The 13,770-nt window shown below is 33.4% G+C and overlaps 1 protein-coding gene across 2 annotated transcripts in view; it reads right to left on the reverse strand.

Annotated features, from left to right (window-relative positions):
- Nucleotides 1-5,483, reverse strand: part of kcnip3b (Kv channel interacting protein 3b, calsenilin) — a 56,494-nt gene extending 51,011 nt beyond the window's left edge. Inside the window, exons 1-2 of one of the 2 annotated variants that reach the window (XM_073913627.1) lie at nucleotides 5,394-5,483; nucleotides 285-426 (exon numbers count right to left, since the gene is read on the reverse strand). The gene's annotated coding sequence lies outside the window, so the exon portion shown is untranslated. The remainder of the gene's footprint in view (nucleotides 1-284; nucleotides 427-5,393) is intronic. The other variant, XM_073913626.1, reaches the window with a different exon arrangement.
- Between the last annotated feature and the right edge of the window lie 8,287 nt (nucleotides 5,484-13,770).

The raw sequence follows: 13,770 nt of genomic DNA on the forward strand, positions 1-13,770 counted from the left end.
GAGTGCTAATCCATAAACAAAAACCAGGACATCATTAAAAAATAAGACTTTTACTTATTCCTTTAGCTGTATAGATGCTAATAAAGTATTTAAACTGGATATGTCAAAGCAAACATGTCTTAACTTTTCAGAATGTCCAATGCAATCTCATGGCAATTCGCATGGCAATGAATTTGTACGATCTAATTTAATTTCTTTTTAAAATTGTACATTTTCTTACGACTGAACTCGTATACGAATTCGTATGAATTAGCCACTAAACTAACAACACATAAAATACTTACGTTTTCTCATGAGATCAGGCTGGTATGTTCTGCTGTTTAGAGTAGCTGAAGCATGTGAAGTAGATCAGGGCACCGATATACAGCATAGTGTGGAAATCGTATGTAGATTGAACACAAGTTGGAGCGTCCTGCTGATGTAAAACTTTGACAAAAATCATGTGACTCACCAGGTTTCTTACTCAGTGCACAAGATCATAACAAATATAAACAACACAGTAGAAATCAGTTTCTGCCAGAAAATGTAGGATCAGTCACAATTTTTCCTATAATGCCTATTAAATTTAATGAAAAGACAAGTAACATTACTATTTTACAATGATATTATAGCATTGTAAGGTGTTTTGACAAAATTATATGCAGTATTGTGTGAAATTCAGTCAATAACAGTAAATCATTAATAAATGAATCTTAAGTTTTGAACGAATCAAACGAGTTAACGACCCTTTGAAGGGTATCACTCAATTGAATAGGCATTATCAGCTGATAAATATGGGCCTGTATGGGCCTTTTGCGCCTACTGGTAGGCTTAGAAGGTTGTTATCATCCATCCATATGCTTAATTAGCTATAGATCACATACAGCTGTGGGCGCAAGTTAAAAATAATTATTTATATTATTTGTTAAATTTCCCATTAATTGTAATTTATTAACATCTAGCCCTACCCCAACCCTAAACCCAACCTTCACAGTAATGTAAAAAAGATCTGGAGTCTTCGCTATTAGTATAGCTGAACTACGATAAATATTTATATAATTTATAAAATTTTCCATTAGTTGTATTTTATTCATGTCTACCCCAACCCTAAACCCAACTGCCACAGGAATCTCAAAACAGATCTGAAACTGGAGTCTTCTTTATTAGTATAGCTTTTTAACCATGTGGATGGATAATAACAGCATTCTGATCCTAGTAAGCAAAGAAGGCCCCTACTGTACTGGCCCATATCTATCAGCTGATAATCATTGATAACACCCATTCAATCGAATGATAACGTTCAAAGTGCGTGGGTTCATTCATAATGATAATAATTTGATTTGTCTTAATGATTCTGTGTACAACTGAATTAATGAGTCAGTGAAAGCTTGTGACCAGCAGCAATCTATAGTTTTTATTTAAAAATAAATACATTTAATTTAAAAATTTTATTTATTTTAAAAACGATTTAAAAAAGTTAATATGTTGTTAAATTGTGCCATTTTGCATTTAAAAATCATTAAACTACCTAAATGACACTCTAAAGACACATTTAGTTGATATGGATTTCATTCGTAAGCAAAGTTGTTCTTCATGATTGTGTCTTATTTTAATAACATTTATTTGCTATATTAAACATTAAAAAAATATATTTGCTGATTCATATTTTTAATAGGACGCTATACAATATTATATTTGTGCATATACTGTACATTAGGTTAATCAGTACTGAAGCCAAATCTGTAGCTTATCTAACAAAATGACTTACAATAATGGTCCAAAAATGAGTACACCCAAATTTATGTTATAGAAAAATATTAAATACAAATTAAAAAAAAAAGAGGTAGAATCAAGAGAAGAAAAAAAACTGAAAAATGTAAAAGTTTGTAGGTTAGATTTGCAATATATTGCTTGCAATAAATGTTTGGTGACTAAAATATTATTTTAATAAAATTTTCTGTTTAATAAATCTGTTTTGTTTACATGCACCAAAATACATTGGCTATATTCACTGAGAAATGATGTGTACTCAATTATGCTGAGCACTGTATAAGTTGATATAAAGGACACAATCTTTACATTTAAAAAAAAGGTTAGAAAGAAATAGATCATAAATATCCCTCAATTTAAGGATTTGATTAATTTACATAAAGGCAATATACCTAAAATAAATGCATGGTTAGAGTCATAATTATAAATCATAAACACATTTAGGTCTTTTTATCATCTCTATATCAAACAAGAATTTTTTATGGCAGATAAGAAAATGCTTATTAAAGATTAATTATATGACTTTGTGGTGTCAATTTTGCACAATTAAGTCCATAATGAATCATACATTGTTGTTCTTTTTCCATTGTTAAGTTGACCACGTACACTGTAAAACACAATAAGTTAAGGTAAATCAAACCGTTTAAGGAAACCGATTGCAACAAACCATTTAAGTTCAAAAACTAATCCTAATGAGTACTGTGAACTTACTTCATTTGAGTAAATGAAGCAATTTGAGCACAGTAAAACCCAATAAATGAAGAGAACTCAAACCAAGTACTGTAAAACCCAATAAGTTAAGGCAACTCAAATTATTTAAGGAAACTGATTGCTACAAACCACTTGAGTTAAAATATCTATGAGCACTGTGAACTTACTCTAAGTTGAAGTAATGTGATATTAAATAAACTCATTACCTTAAATAGTGAGTTCAAAACTCTTTTCAAATAAGTAGAATTAACTTTTAGTCAATTTCGAGTTAACTGCACTCATTTTATTTGATAAAGTTGACTGTTGGGTTTTACAGTGTACCTAAATCAAGTTATTGTTATTAAAATTTTTTAAGGAAAGAAAACCCGTCATAAAATTGGTTTTTATAAAATAATAACATGCAATAAAAATGACAAAAGAGGCCAAATGCAAATACATTCACTCATGTGACCTCATAAATCCTGATGTGTTTTTGTTTGTTAGTACAATTACCCCCAATATAAAAGAGTTTTTTTTCCCCCTCATATCACAACCTCTTTAAGTACAATCTCAGATAATGATTAAGTCTATTAAATGAATGGTAACCAGGTGCTCGGTAATTCTTGGTTATTTTCATGCGTGTTAAAAAAGGGTGAAAAAGAGTTTAAGAAAGTGGTAGACGGTGTCTTCATTTGATTGGCTAATTAACTCAGTGGAGGAGAAAGGTCCAATCTGTGTAAGTCTCCTCGTTAAACTCATTCTGTTTCTGATTGTACAAAAGAGCTTTTATCTCCTCCATTCCCCCGCTGCTTCTCCAGCTTAATTAATCATTTCCAGATGAGTTCACCACCCTGTGCTTTAACGTGACTGCAGGAGCAACATTCTTAAGTCTCTCCCCAATCAGCGTATGTGAAGCGTGAGAGTGAGAGTTAGAAGATAAATGAGGTTTTTTAGTTTATTTTTGGTTGCTGGAGGTTGGCTTGAAGGTGAGATCCTTTCGTGGACAAAATTACTCAATCAATTTGTATGGCTGGTAGGTTGAGTTAGCCTTGGACTGCTTATGTAATGGGGTTGAAAACTTGAGCCCCTTCTGTTCTGCACCATTAACATCACCATTTATCACCTTTAGCTGAAATCTTCATTCTCACTTTTCACTCTCTAAAACTGCTTTTGGCAATGTTTCGCGGATCTTATGTTGGTGTTTTTCAATGTATGATCGCGTTTCAGGCCATTAAATGGATTTTTACTTCAAGTCTGATCAATAGGCGGCTTAACTGGACCCAAGTGCTTTCTTAGGCTGTCAGTATCTTTAGAGGAAGGTGAAGTGATATTAGAAATCCAAATTTAGGCCTGTAAGGAAAATGTGAAGAGCAGGGGTTGACAACTAAATCTGTCTTATAATAAGATGTCGGATTATCATGGAGAATGGCAAAAATGGTTTCTTCAACAGAGGTAGATTTAAAAAAGTGCTTACTTCCATACATAAAGATTATACATTTAGGCACCAGTTCTCAATATTAAATATTAAAACACGTGAAGTTTTACAAACTAAAGCTGCGGTTCACACTTTTTCCCCAAAGACTTCCATTCATAAGTACGCGAATGCGTCAAACCGGAAACCTAGGGTCATGCATCAAGTTTCGCAGGTTGCTGCGGTGCAAAGTTCAAGCTTGGTGAACTCTAACCTGCGAAATCGCATCACTTGACTGCTATTCTTGAAGACCATTCGAGGAGCAAAACATGACCTCTCTGGACAGAAATTCAAAACATAAACCAGTCACTTGCTTTTTTAAATGTCTAATAATCTTGTTTATTGTAATCTCTGCCCCTTTTCGCAGCACCATACGACAGAATTTCGCACACATTAACTTTAGTGTGACCGCAGCTATAAGTAAGCCAATCAGAAAGCCCGTCTAGCGATACTCCCTTATCTTTGTTTTTTGAAAAATCCTCCCCCATCTCCTCCTTTTTCAGGGGAGCTCCTAAGAACTACCTGATCTCGTTCCCCCTTACATGCTCATTGACCAGGCTGGAGCCCTGAGCTCAATCTTCTCCGAGCTTAGGGTTCACTCTGGGGACAGCATGCCAAACCTATACCTATTATCATCAAACAATATCTAAGTGTGAACTCTTGGAATAATAATAATAATAATAATAATAGTAATAATAAGCATATTCTACATGATCAAGTCAACATTTGTCATCAAATTTGTCAGCAACCTTTTTCAATCCACTTTAAATGTTGATGATAGATAGATAGATGACGTTAAAATCTTGACACAGCTCTTTTGAATTCAATCAGTCTCAGTTTTTTTTTTCAGATGGACTGGAGGATGGTGAGATTGGATTTCTGTGTGGAACATTTGCATATACAAAAAACAAAAAACAAAAAAAAAAAACCTCACTGGATTGTTGCAATTACTAGCAAAACCAATATCTATAAATGACTGACTTCAAACCATTTTTGTTGATGAAAAAAATATTCATGGCCCAAGACTTTTGCACAGTACTGTATTATTTATACAAAAGTATCTAGCTGCAGACTTGCACATGCAATCTCAGACATGCACTCAATAGACCTAGTGATGTCACTGTGAGGGGTAGGGTTAGGGACACGCATTAAACACTTGTATACCCACTCTCTATTCATAGTAATCTATTTTCCTGACACCATAAATACTGAACAACTTTAAGGACAATGTTCAACTAGTTACAATGTCTTATTAAAGGATTTTTTTTTCATGAAAGGAAAAAGAACAGCCAATCAGAATCCTCCCGTCTTTAATGAGCTTGTGCATTTACTGCGCAATACTCTCTTCATTGGTTTACCTGCTAACTCCATTTTAAAATTACAATAAATTGAAAACTGCTGCTAGAATTATCTTACATCACCCCAATTTTACACAATCTCCACTGGCTTCCAGTACATTGCATTAAATTAAAAATTATCTTACCTTCAAATCACTACACGGCTTATCTTCGTCATACCTTTGTAATTTACTTCACTCCAACCCGGTCATTGCAATCATCTGACTCTGGCCTTCTTGTTGTCTCTCGACATTTTGCTTTTATAGGGAGGCAGATCATTCAGTGTTGTTGCACCAAAGCTCTGGAACTCTCCCACACTCCCTCCGCTGCATCAGTAATATTTCTAGGTTAAAGTAATTTCTTAAAACCCACTTATTTTCTGAATGTTACAATCATTGTGTTCTGTAGCTGTTGCTTGTCTTTATTTTTTTGCCATTCGTTCTTGTCTATGCTTTTTCTTTGATGTATTTTTAATCTGCTATTTTCTTTAACCTTTTGTTTTGTTTTTATTCTCCTACTTTATTTGTTAAGTGTCCTTGGGCACTGTAAAGGTGCTATATACAGGGTTCTTACAACTTTTTCAACTTCAAATTCCAGCCCTTTTCAAGCACTTTCAAGATGCATTTTTATATGTTTCCAGCACCTAACAACCACAGTTAATTATGTTTATATATGTTGTATGTACTTTTTTCACATTTAAATTCATTGTCCAATTAAAAAAAAAACACAATATGACATTTTAACTTCAATTGTTGAATACGTTAGAGCATAGATTGATTGGGATAGTGCACACAAAAATTATTAAAAAAAATAAAAAATAAAAAGTATGTTTTTAAGGTTGATCTCTTTAAACCTGAAGTTGATATCTCAAGAAATGAATTTACAGTAAGATTTTGCTTACGTGTAGTACTAAACTTACATGGCCAGTCAGTCACGATATTTCATGTGCACTGCTATTTTTTATTTTTTTTTTTTACAGTCATCGGTTTGGTGTTTCAGGTGCAAAGATGCAGTCTGGGTGAATGTCTCCTAAGTACTGTTGTAAAAAAAATAAATGAGTGAAAAGAAGAGAGAACCCAGTCCAGGAGACTCGAAACAAGCAGAATTCCTTTATTGAGACGTGTTGGTTAATCTGCAGTCATACAGCGTCTTTAAGATGTCCATGTGTCTGCAAGAGCCTACTAGAGGTCCGCAGTCTGCAAGTTCTTTCACAAGTCTCTCACAAGTCTCACACAAATCTATGATTTCATGGCTATATTGTGTTCTTAGGAGAAGGGGATATAGCTAAACAAAGCATGCAAATTAAGGCCCCGTTTACACTAGTGCGTTTTAGTTTTAAAACGGCGTTGTAGAATGAAAACGATCCGCGTCCACACTCGCGTTTTACCCAGTGTTTCTGAACAGCTCTCCGTCCACACCAAAACGCTGAAAACGCACATCACGTGACCACACACACACTCTCGGGCAAGCGCTCCAGCATTTCTACCCAGATGAGAGCTCTGCTTGTCGGACTGCTCATCAAGCATCTCCCGCTGGATCTAATCTCACTATATTTGCTAAATGTGATATTTCCTTCATGTTGTTGTCTTTATCTAACGACATAGGCCTTATTCCCTTACTTTGGTCATTGGAATCTATTAAGTTACTTGTTCACGGGTAACATGTTTTGGTTAAGCGCAAAGATAAGTTAATGATTAATCCAGGTACATTGACTGATCGCTTGCCTTTATTTCCTACAATGTATAAACTTATTGTATGTTATACTTTTATAATTATCGATTATTAAAACTGATATTCAGCAAAAGAGAGGGTGTTTCGTATTTTCACTGAAATTGAAAGGAGGCAGTTGTTATCGGCTCCATTTTGTTATAAATATCCACACAGTGAAGATGACGCTCATATATTCAGCACGGCGCCTCAACATTTCTGCTGTCTGTTAAGTTGCTAATATTAAAAAGAAAATAGGCAGTTCCTTAAATCATGTTTACATTTTATTGTTGAGAAAGTGAAACAACGTAGCCAAGGTGATGAAGTTATAAAGTACACTGTTCCCTTTGAAGATTTACCCGTGTCCTCGGTATGTTTTCCATATCAAACTGAGAAGGGGGAGACTGCAGCCTTGATCAAACTTGCGAAGTCTTAACTTACAAGAAGAGGATGCGAGACTGAACTGTATGTGGGCTACTTAATATTGAGGAAAAGCCCCAATCAGATAGGCGAATGTCTGCAGCCCCGCCTCCGTTTTCAGATGTCTCCGTCTTTCCCCATCCACACTGAGACGGAGCAGCAGCGTTTCAGAATGAAAACGGCCTCTCCAGCGTTTTCAAAACGCTCCGTTTTCGGCGCTCGAGAACTCCGGCGTAGTGTGGACGGATGGCGTAACCGTAGCAAAACTTATGCGTTTTCAAACTAAAACGCACTAGTGTAAACGGGGCCTAAGAGTTGTGGTCGGCAGGGTAAACTGCTTTTTCCGGCCTGATCTTATCATGTTCTGGAGACAAAACCTTCTGACCATTTGATTGAAAAGAGTAAACAATAGACACCCCATGCTGTGAAACTGATAATTGCATCACTTTGGCTTAACCTGTAGTCAGCAAGGCAAAGGTTAAATGACCCTCCTAGCTGGCATGTCAATGAAATAATATAATTAAAAACCAGAGAATATAACTTTTCAGTTATACGTAGATTATTGTTAATTTGAAGTTAGATGATATAAATTTATATTTCCACAGTACGTATGAAGCTAATAATTACCCAAAACTATCTGAACTTGAATTTTGTTCATTTGAATTATTAACAATTGTAAGTTATTAAAACTTATTATATGCTATTAAAATGTTTTGACTTAGAATTCCCTGAACTAAAAGATAAGTTTAGGGTATAGGTCAGAATCAGCTCTTTACCCCTTAAAACACTGAATGCTTAAATACAGGATGTTTGATTAACCAAAGACATGTAATTGAATTAAATATTTAAATTTTATTCAATGAAGCATGTATGTTTATTACTGAAAATAACTGACCCCGAAAGTCAATTTGCAGATGAACAAATGCCAGCAAACTCATGCAGAGCTGTGATTGGGCAAAATGCTTAGTCTGACTTTTCGGTGATCATCTACTCTTCCTGTTTTCTGAATTTCATCATCTTAAAAATTTTAAACTGTATTTTTATATACCCAATATCAGCAGTCTATGAACTCAAAACCAAAAAAAAAAAAAAAAAGTTTGAATACATGTCTAAAAAAATGACTTAAAAATATTTAGTTGTCTTAAATTCAAGATGTTCAAGAATCAGGATAAGAAATTCAAGTTAAGGAATTCAAATTCAAAAAATCTTTAATAGCATGTAAAAATCAGTTTTATTAACATACAATTGTTAATAATTCAAGTGAACAGTTTAAATTCAGATTGTTTTGGCACATTATTAGCTCCATAAATAAGCACATATGGTGAACATTTTGTAATAAAAACTGGTCACACGGCAACAATTTATGCACTCGCACATATGCTCTTAAATATATTTTAAGGTCACACATAGATAAAGTTTGTGCGCATATGCAACCAAAATGGTCACAATTTCTAGCCCTGCAATTTCAAATTCAAGCAGGTCCAAGCACTTTGTCCAAAATCCAAGCACAAAACATTAAATTAAAAATCAAGCAATTCCCAGGATTTCCAGCACCCGTATTAACCCTCTATATAAAATATATATTTTATTGTCATTATTATTAATTATAATAAACAACTATATTGTGCATTGTTCTGGTATGACTACCTTGATGCTATTTTCTGGGCCCAAATTCTGGGTCAAATTGGTCCAAATTTTTCAATACCATGTTTTGCTATCCAGGATTAACTGATCTATCTTACTTTTATGACAGTTTTTAAAGGAACATTGGGTTGGATCACTGATCCAAATACCAAATTTTAGCATTACCAAATCCTGTTTACTTGAGCCTTAAATGGAACGTTTAGCCAACTGGCTTAGCAAAGAACAACAGGTAGGTAAAATGCCAGTGAACACAAACACCCATAGTTTGTTTTAATTAATGGTAAGAAACAGAAACACTGCAATCAACAAACACTTGTTGATTGCACAAAATTTTTTAGGTAGTTCTAATACAAAACTGCTTTAATATTGTTTTGTTGTTTACCACATCTCATTGGATGTGAAATGCTTCTTAAAGGTTTCAGATATAAAGGAATTTATATATCATCAGTGACCATTAAGTTTGTAATCATTCGCTTAAAAAATAAAACTTTCAATTTTATTTGGTTTATTTGGTTCGAAACAATCATAACTAAATCCAACCTTCTGATGGGATCAAGATATCCTGTTTTTTGGAGCAAAGAGATCTCAATCGGAGTTCAACGTTTTGGACAGGTTTGATCCAAATCAAATGTTAAGATTGGATTACATGGTCTGATCTTAATTTAAAAACCCTGTATTACATTTGAAAAACCCATTTCCAAGATTTGATCCACTTCGTGATCCACAAATTTTTTAAAAACTAGGCCCTGGAGCTGATTGTAGTTATTTATAAATTATAACATTTTTTTCCACACATGTAAACCATATATATAGCAAGGAAACAATATTCCCCATATTTAGCTTGATAAATATATTTGATTCATATTTCAAACGAACTGTAGCCATGTTAAAATTACCCGCACTGACTAAATGTTGAATATGAAACTAATTAACTGACTCGGACTAATCTTAAGAGTTTACTTAGTGATTAAAATGTTCATGTGCATGTGCTATTTTTGACTTCATGGTGAAAGGTTAATGAGGCACCTTGCTAATTAACGAGTATGTACTGTAGTGATAACAAATTTACACATGCTGTAGGTCAATGCTGTAACACTGCTACATGCAAGATTTTAAAACTTTGCTTATTTTTAATTAGAACAGGATTAACTCTGCTTAGATTTAACACTAGATGTAGGACATGGACTTCCTTTTTAAAGTGTAACAGAGTTTTTATTTAGATTTGCTAGAAAGAGGCATAAAAAATGTGTTTTCCCTTTGCTGCTTATTTTATTATCACTGATGCAGGAGCATAACAGAACATGCTGTCTGAAGGTAATAAATGAATGTCAAGTACAATCCTTTGCTCAGTTTATCGGAAGCCTTATTATAGATTCAGCCAGAATGAAACACTTGCTGGGAAAAATCATTTTAAACAGCCTGAACACGTTCCACCCCAAAAAAAGGCACGAACAAATGATTTACCAGAATGTCTCTCGCAACAAATTAAGAACACATACATATTTACATTTTTATGAAGTTGGAACCCTTCTGAAGTGCTGTAAATAAGATTGTAGTTAACAAGTGAGAGTCCTGTGAGCGTCTGTGTTCATTCTAGGGTGAAAATCAAATAGAAAGCCTTACTGACAGATATGAGACTTACATTGCACTTTCCAGAAACTCATGATAAAGCCATTGTGCCAACCTTTAATTAAAAAAAAAAAAAAAACACATCTGGAACTTAATTAATCCTTTCACGACCAAGGTTTCCCTCAGGACATTCATAAATATCTGATTAATTTAATAAAAAGTAATTTAGCCCTCAAGTAAATTGTGCTTTATCAAATATAGTTCTCTTGATTTGTTTTTGTAATAGTTTTTTTTTATTATTTTACCAATTACTATTGTTCATTTGAGACTAATTAACTTACTTAGATGTGTATTTAATGTAATTGGTTTGATGTTAATTGTGCATGATATTTATTATGTATAATAATAATAACAACAACAACAACAACAACAACAACAATAATAATAATAATAATAATAATAATAATAAGATACTAAGGCATGCGCCGATCCCAGTATTAAGGATCAGGTCAATATGTTAAAATACCATGGACCGATACTACTTAACAGTAATTCACTATGTGGATGGGATTTGTTGTCCTACCTGACTTTAATGTGTTAATGGATTAGTTAATGTATTATATATTTATAGCTTAGTCCTTATAAACAATCAGTTTATAAAACACATTATTAACAAATTTATACTGAAGAATAAAACAAATACACAATATGATCCTTGCATAATGATCACAGCGAAACAAGCTAGTGCTCAATTTCATTATTACTTAAATGTCCATGCTTAATCAGTAATCCGTAAGGTCTATCGATTTACAGGGTTATCAACACTGTGTGTATATTTTTGGCCCTTCGTTAAAGATTTTTGTGTTCATCCTTGCTACAGGCAAAAAATAAAACCTTTTAAATGAACTGCTTTCACTGAAACCAAATGTAAGAACTCCGAATCGGTATTCGTTAAGTACACAAATTAAAATACTCATACTCATATCAATTGTAAAAAGTGGTATCGTTTCATCCCTAATAATAATAATAATAATAATAATAATAATAATAATAATAATAATAATAATGAGAGCCTACCACACTTTGCAATCTACTTTAAATGTAAAGCTTATTTACATTTAATAAATGGTATTGTTGATCTTTTCTGTAGTTTTGATACAAACAGAACTATTGAAATGTGGTATTTCTTGATGTATTAATGATTTGTTTGATGTTCTATATTAGAGATGTCCAAAGTAGTGCTTGTGGGCGAAGTTTGGCCCATTGTAACATTTGATTTGACCCACCATTCCATCTGAGAAGAGATTGAGAAGGATAGAGAGGGTTGGGGCGAATGGCTTCAAAAAGATCATGATTTCAAATTTGACGAAACCTTCTTTTGTTAGTTTGTTTTATTGCTGAGCTACAAAAAAAAAAAAAAAAAAAATGCTAACTGAAATGAATTAAATGTTATAAATGAATCTGATTTTTTTTTTATCAGATAGAAGACTATGCAGAAGACATTGGTGAGTAAATCAAGGCAAATGAGATCGTTTTTAACTTTAATAAGTTAATTTTAAAATGTAAAACATATATGCTGTATTAGTCAATAAAAGCAATGTTTCTAGTTATTTTTGAATAAATTAGGAAATTATCCATGGCAACTAATTTTATATATTTAACTATATTTACAACTTGCCTCAATAAAGTTTGGTTTTTGGTTGTTGCTACATCAGATAGCCTACGGTTCGGCTGGAAGTTAATGAAAACTATTTATATTATTCATTAAATTTCCCATTAATTGTGTTTTATTACTACCCCCTACCCAACCCCAACCATCACAGTACTGTAAAAATATTAATTATTTTATACGGTGTCATAAAAAATACTGCTATACTGATGTGCATATCCACAGTTGTATTCTAACTAGACTTTACGTTTGTTTTTAGAACCTAATAAAAAAATTTGGGCACCCCTGATCTATATCTAATTAAGCACGTTTTAGTTTTTTACAGAAAAAAAAGATGTTTGCAGATTAAATGATCAGTGCACTGGTGCCCTCTGCTGGACTATAGCAACAAATCATTACTAAATCTTGAAAAATTATTAAAACCAAAAGTAGTAGGCCTATATGTGAACACTGAATGTATGTATTAAGGCTAATTCCATAGGCTATTAGTTTATTGCTTAAGATGAGCAACATACATAGCTACATAAATTGTTTTTAAAAACGTAGCAAAAAGTAATAACATCTGACAGCATTAAATTTGTTAGCTTTAAACTAATGTATTCATTAAAATCGAATCAGCAGAAACATCGTCGAAAAAAGCCTAAAATTGATATGAAACCTTTGATCGTGGACTGTAATTTGTTTTAAAAACTCATTATAAAAGGTGAACGAGAGGTAAAGAGATCTCACCCTGGTATAATCAGCGAGGTTAATGCTTAAATGTTTGGAGAATCGCTTGTAATATTGCTAAACAGTTGCTCATTAAGTTGTAATTAAGTCGGTTTCTATTTGAGGAGCTGAAGTGAACGTGAGGAGCAGGAATTTTCAGGACATTAGCAAGATTGCTATTCATCATCTTCAGCTGCGGGCAACACTTCATCAGCCGTATTGTATGATTGGCTCCTGACCCCCGCTCACTCACCTGATTGGCTGGAAGCTTCTATATGCTATATTCTGATGTGGCCTCTGGATTCAAGCCCAGTGACATTTGTGTGAGGCCTGGAGCTGCAGGGTGCAGTAAGAGCCACTGCCACAGGGCCACCATTAAACAAACTGCTGCAAATGTCATGTGGAGGAGCGGAGCTGAGCTGTGGTAAGGACACCCTCAAGAGTCCAGTCTGAGCCACTGACCTGCAAGTCAGAAATACAAATACATCCCATAATGATTCAAGTCACATGACAACAGATCAAACAATACAGTACTTGACAACTGTTTTATCAGACAGATATGTTATATATATAATAAACTTCTTATACTTCTTATCTTATATATAAATAAGACTATCTATCTATCTATCTATCTATCTATCTATCTGTCTGTCTGTCTGTCTGTTCCTCTGTCCGTCCGTCCATCCAGGCCATCTACTATTCCTATTCCCTACATTGATTATAATTAACTTCTATCTATCTATCTATCTATCTATCTATCTATCTATCTATCTATCTATCTATCTATCTATCTATCTATCTATCTA

This window comes from Danio rerio, chromosome 10 (genome assembly GCF_049306965.1).
Source record: "Danio rerio strain Tuebingen ecotype United States chromosome 10, GRCz12tu, whole genome shotgun sequence".
Lineage (NCBI taxonomy): Eukaryota > Metazoa > Chordata > Actinopteri > Cypriniformes > Danionidae > Danio > Danio rerio.